The following is a 6118-nucleotide window of genomic DNA, read 5'->3' as shown; positions in this document are numbered from 1 at the left end:
ACGGATGTCGTTCTGCGAGTCTAGATCCAAGAAAACCTTTGTCTCACATGCAGATGACTGTTCATGGTCTCCGTGGAACCCATAAGCAGCGCCACCATTTCAAGTCTTTGGCCCTCCACCAACAATGCAGACAGATTGACGTAGCTGACGATTTCTGCAGGAGGACTGCTGGCAAAACTAGTTTCCCTCGAACATGGACGCTCGACTACTCATCGATTTCATGCGATACCTGCACGGACTACGGACGAACTCGAAGCTGCACTTGCCTTGCGAAAGTGTTCATCATCGCTAGCACCCGATGGAATAACCTACCGTGCCCTATGTAATTAACAGCTCCTGGCAGACAGGCACGGTTTCCGAGGAAGTCCACTGCTGAAACCTAGCAAATTGGTTGCAGACATTGCATCATACCGACTGACTACGCTTGCTAGCTGCATCGGAAAACTAATGGAGAGGTTGGTTCTAATACAATTAGAATCGTACCTTAAACATTATGTGTGAGGTACATCCAGACAAAATGGCCTATTTCAGGCCTGGCCATTCTTCTATAGACAACGTTGTCGACTTGGTGACCTACGTCCACCAACAGAAGTCCTCCAAACGATTATCTCTGTCTCGTTGTCCTTTCTTGTGTGTTGTTTTTGGTGCCTTAAAATGGGTATAATGAATCAATACCAACTTGCCCAGCTAGAGCTCTTAAAGGATTATTTGCTGGCTTTTCCTAGATGGTAAAAGAGGATATGATAACGGAACGCACGAAGCGATCTTCAGCACGTTAGAGGCAGTAGGACTTAGCGGTTTAAATGTACTTCTGAATTAGTAGCTATCTACAAACAAGATCCTTTTTCATAAATATTAGCGGAGCCTAACCTCCCAGCGTTTCAGTAACGGTGGAGCCACTCACGGCGGAGAACTGGAACCCGACGCTCTTCAATCTAACACTCACTAGACTGCATTTACCCCGACGACATCTGTACTTGGACTTCGGGTGCGGCGCGACTTCCGATTCGCGCGCGTCTTCAGAAGGCAGGCACTGTAATATCGCACTACCTTCGGTGATAAAGACTTCAAATATCATGCGAAAAGTGTGCAGTGGAGGCATTTACCGAGAAACCAATGTCTCCATGCGTGATATTCATCGACGGACAACACAAGTCACAGATTTTGGGGGTGGTTATTGATAACAATCTCTCTTAGACCCCTCATCTAAATTATGCGAAAAAACGTCCCACGGAAACTTGCCATATGCCTAGCAGGAAATAACAGGGGAAGTTCAGTACAATGTACGCTGCAACTGTACAGGGTCCTCTTAATTGGATTACTGCGGTGCAGCCTGAAGGTTACATACAACACCTGCAGATCTAACCTGAATTCAGCTTTAGCTCGGGTGCTCCTACCTAAATATGTGTAAAAGGAGAATTCGTATTTCTCGGCAACCACTGCATGAAATTTGGCGAGGTTTGTTGCACTTGAAAGAAAAACTTAAAGTCCAGTGACTGTTGGTTTCGAATTTTCGATTTAAGTCATGAACCTTTAATTGAATATTGGCAAAATTCGAAAAGTTTCATAAAATGCAACTATCAAGTTTACAACCTTGTACTTCAGCAACGAAAAATGATACCACAATTATTTGAATTGCATCTAATAGCACATTCAAAGCGGACAAAATGAATATGTTACACATGACTCTCAATAAATTTAGTAATATGGAAACACAGCTTTTGCAGAACCTTTGTAAACAACGCCACAAATTTGCATAAGATATAAAATCACATATGGAAATTGACCGCTTTTAATTATCAAATGAATGCCGTTTACAGAACCGTGATTTCGGTTCTTGATACAGAGCTATTAGTTTGCAAACTTCGTGCTTCTATTTCTTCAAATGTTCGAATTTTTGAAAATATTTTTAGCAAAATTCAAGCCCTAAACCTAAGTTCCGCTTCCAATAGTAACTAGAATTTAACTTTCTCTCTCGAATGCAAGAAATTTCATTAAAATCGGTTCAGCGGTTACCTCATAAAAACGTTTTTGCGTTTTACATGTACTTGAATAGGCCGCGTCGGAATTCGGCCCGGGCTAAAGCGTCCTCTTAACCATTTGTGGTGGCGCTGTAGTTATGCCAAAAAAAGGGAATAATGCAGGGGTTCAAGATTTGGCATATCACTACGTCAAGAGCGCCAAACCTCGCGCTGTGCTTCATGTAATCAATAGAGAGTCCTCGAAAATTGCCACTCTGCGATTCAAGGCCGGTCTTACAATGTATACAGTCGTATACAATGCCTATAGGCCAGGCGCGTTTCCCCCGTCGCCGTCTTCGTGGTGTTCCGTATAAAGTTTAAGGGCGATAACATCGTCACCGTGCGCCATATGCTGTATGTGCGAGTGAAAGCGTACGAGGGTGAGCCGACGGTGGCCGCTCAATCTCGCGCGCATAAGGGAGGAAGGCGTGCCATCCTCCGTCGCGCGCAAGGCACTGAGCGGAGGGGAGGGAGGGAGGGGAGCTCTACTCCGGCAGCCGGTGCCTATGGCGCGGCCACGGGGGCCCTATCTTGAAAGCGATCTGCGATGAGTACAGAGTCGAGGTTCGCCGGGCCTCACAGCTTCGTGTGTGCTGTGTTCTCGCCGCTTAATTTGCGTTGAAGCGGGAAGCAGCACGAAGCAAAATTCACTCGCTGCTGCTGCCACTCTTCCACACTTACACTTTAAGAAAAATTTACACCCTTCGGAGTGTATATCTGCCACACAACGATAATCGTCATCTGCCTTGCCCGCATTTACTTTCTTGAAAACGCTGCGCTCGTTACTTTCCTGTCGGGAATGCTATGTCATGCTGATAACGCGCATGCTGTTCGTTACTGGAAAGTACCAGGCTCGCCACGTTAAAGAAAGGAAATGCGGACAAGACAGATGACGAGTATTGTTGTGCGGCAAATATACACCCCAAAGGGTGCAACTGTTTTTAGAGTGTAGTATAAGCATAACAGATGAGTGAGTGAGCTGAAACAGGTACCAAGACATCGTTGCACCTTCTGAAGTGGCCACCTTTTGTGTCATGGCCTCATGACACACACACACACAACACACACGCGCACACGCATACACACACCTCTTGGCAAGCGAAACCACAAATGGTTTTTGAAAATATTTGGAGTGCTCTGAGGCTTGCAAATATTTTTTCTGGTATTTCGCCATTTATGATCCGTAATTGACTAAACAATATATAAAGTAGAAAGTCTCATACCAGCACTCGGTCAAAGCGCGTGTCTCGTCGTTGCATATGGTCTTTTGGAACTGCCAGCGTTTTGGGAGCCTAATGTTTGTTCTATAACGAGTTCATAAACATGAGGTTTTTTTACGTCATGTGCGGAACTACATTAAACGACTATAAAATAAAATAATGCCTTAGTAAAAATATTACCGAGTCTACACGATCTTGTATTAGCGGCGAGAATTTGGAGTGGCGCCCTCTTGCGAGTGACGTCACGGCCAGGACGCCGCTCACAGCCGCTCGCTCGGCTGCCGCGCGCGCTCGTTCCCTTCGTGCATGCTTGGGGTATTGGCGGCTCGAGCCGTACTTACGAGGAATATTTCGGATTATTTCTGCTCCCGTGCCTCAACAACAGTTTCTTCTTCAAAACCACGTGAATCGAGAAAATTTGCGAATTGGATGTCGCAAGCTATGTAGCGCTCAAGGGGTCTACTGTTCCTGCGATGCATATATGCGCCGTGTCTGTCCATAGGTATTTCGTAAAAAGAATTTCTGCAAATTCAACACGCCAAGTTGTGTATGATGTTTCGCTAAACACTTAACATTTCGTTAGTATTTAGCTATGAGAGACATTGCATCTTACGTGGAAGAAAAATCTTAGTAAATGGTGTCAGCATGTTATCCGTGTTAGAGAGACGCAGCGAAATTGTCATCATGATTCTTATTACTCCGGTGAGTTCTAGCAAATATGGCCATTTATTAATGCGTAAAAGAAAGAGTTAGGCGCGCATTTGTTATGAAAAAAGTTAGATGCTATTTTCACCCTGTCTGAAACAGGTCTCCAAAAAACGAATTGCTCATGGCTGCTAACACTATGGCGCGTCATGTAGAGTATTTACATAAATGATTCGCAAATACCGTAGTAGCAATCACCTGAGAGAAAAATTTCGTGCTTAAGATCCAGAGCCAATCAATTGCAAGCGATGAAATGTTTCATGGTGGCCTTCACTTGCCTTTATCGACAATGTGGGTCACCCCTGACGCAACGGTAGGAACCGACTATCGGTATGGCGAGGCATGCGTTCTTCGCGAAACCCATCAGTTCACTACAACTTCGAATTGAAACCATGAAACATTTTTTTACAGCGCCAATTGGAATGCTTAAGTATTCTCGAGGTACTACAGCGCAGCTTAGGGTGCCTAGAAAAGTAAAATTCAAGCACTTCTGCCTCACCATGTCTCGATGCAGCGTTGTTTAGTTATACAAACGGAGAACTATTCGCTTCGTCATAGATAAAAGAGAACCTCGCAAACCTTCATGAAGAAAACACCACAAGCCTTAAATATTTTACTTGATTTTTACCCTCCATCGGGAAATGATGATATCTTCAATATGTCCGATACTACTAATGATTGACGCTTCGACTTCTTTCTGGCTGTAGCCATACGGTCGAAAAGGCATATTTCACTAAAAAATTTCGGCCGAGCAGCCTGTGTCAGTTCGCCAAACATGTATATTCGCCGTAATGTATATGCCTCAATCAACAAGCACCAGTAAATTTCTCAAGTGAGTGGAACGTGTAGCACGGAAAAGGGAATAGATATTGGTACATTCCTTTTCGTATTCTGCAAATAGCCGTAAGCCTTCATTAGCTTTACTTCAAGTTACCGCCACTTAGCATAAACACGTGAAGAACCACCTAATTTTGAGGAGCAGTTAAAGAAGCAAGTGACGCTTGTAGAACCTAAACTGCAGTGTTAATGAATGAATGAATGAATGAACTTTATTCCCCTTTTAAGAAAAGTCCTCGTGTTGCTAGCGAGCATTTCTGAGAAGAAATGCACAAATTCGATATTATACCCTGAACCACTCATCATGAGCAAACCTGTTTTAGCAGATTAAGATCAAGGTAAGTGTTGCAAAGGTCATATATAACCAACGTTTTTGACATACTTGTTGCATCGCGACATGTATGGTATCATAACTGGATTATTATTAAATGTTATGTCTTTAGGGGGGGGGGGGGAGTGGTTGTGGATCCGCGCATGAAAAACTCGCAATGGGCTGGTCTACGCTCCCTCGGCTGGCATTGTAGCATTGCCTTTGAGAGCTGCATTGTTGTCTAAGAAATAAGCTCTTTGAATACATTTTTGCGAATGAAGACGTCGTAAAAATATATGTTATATTACCACCATATGTATACAATCCGAGAGAACGAGGGCGAACAAACGAAAACACCGGAGAAAGCGCCCGGACTGCAAGGCGCGAGTCCGTGCCCTGACGTAACGCGAGCGGCGCCCGCAGCGCCCCTGCAGGTCGTTCTCGGGGCTAATAGTCACCACTGGCTCCAAAAAGGACTCCTTAGATTTGCCGCCCGACCGTATGCGCAAGTGACTCTGGCCGCTAAGTGACCGTTATTTATGGTGATGGACACAAAGCGGTCAAAGTTTGGCAAATAGTTCATGATCTGCCGGATGTGTTCCGAGAAGTGTAAGGGACGTGGCAATAAACTGACCAAAATATTGTTTGCGTTTATATATATTTGCATTTCAAGCAGATAAGACGTAGTACAAAAAGAGACAAAAACGGTATTACGAGAATGCGCAATAAAAATATGCGCTCTCTGAAGCACTAGCATGCACTAGCAAGCACTACTCGTTTGCTTAACTCGCGTTAAGCAAACGAGTAGTGAAGACAGACACATTGTGCAAGGATATTACATGTTTTTTTTAAATTTGATGCACGCATTCGCTCAGCTTGTTTTAAATATTTCAAGAAAGTAGGTGGCGCGCGACGCCGCGTGAGAGATTTAGGTACAAGGAGGCCGCCGATGCGCGCGCACTCAAGCGACGTCCGCAATAAGGGCGGTTCCTCGTTATCAATCACCGGCGAGCAACAGCGCAGTG

The sequence above is a fragment of the Dermacentor albipictus genome, chromosome 4 (assembly GCF_038994185.2).
Source record: "Dermacentor albipictus isolate Rhodes 1998 colony chromosome 4, USDA_Dalb.pri_finalv2, whole genome shotgun sequence".
In the NCBI taxonomy this organism is placed as follows: Eukaryota; Metazoa; Arthropoda; class Arachnida; order Ixodida; family Ixodidae; genus Dermacentor; species Dermacentor albipictus.
The sequence above is the reverse complement of the archived record's forward strand: the minus strand, read 5'-3'. Positions refer to the sequence as shown.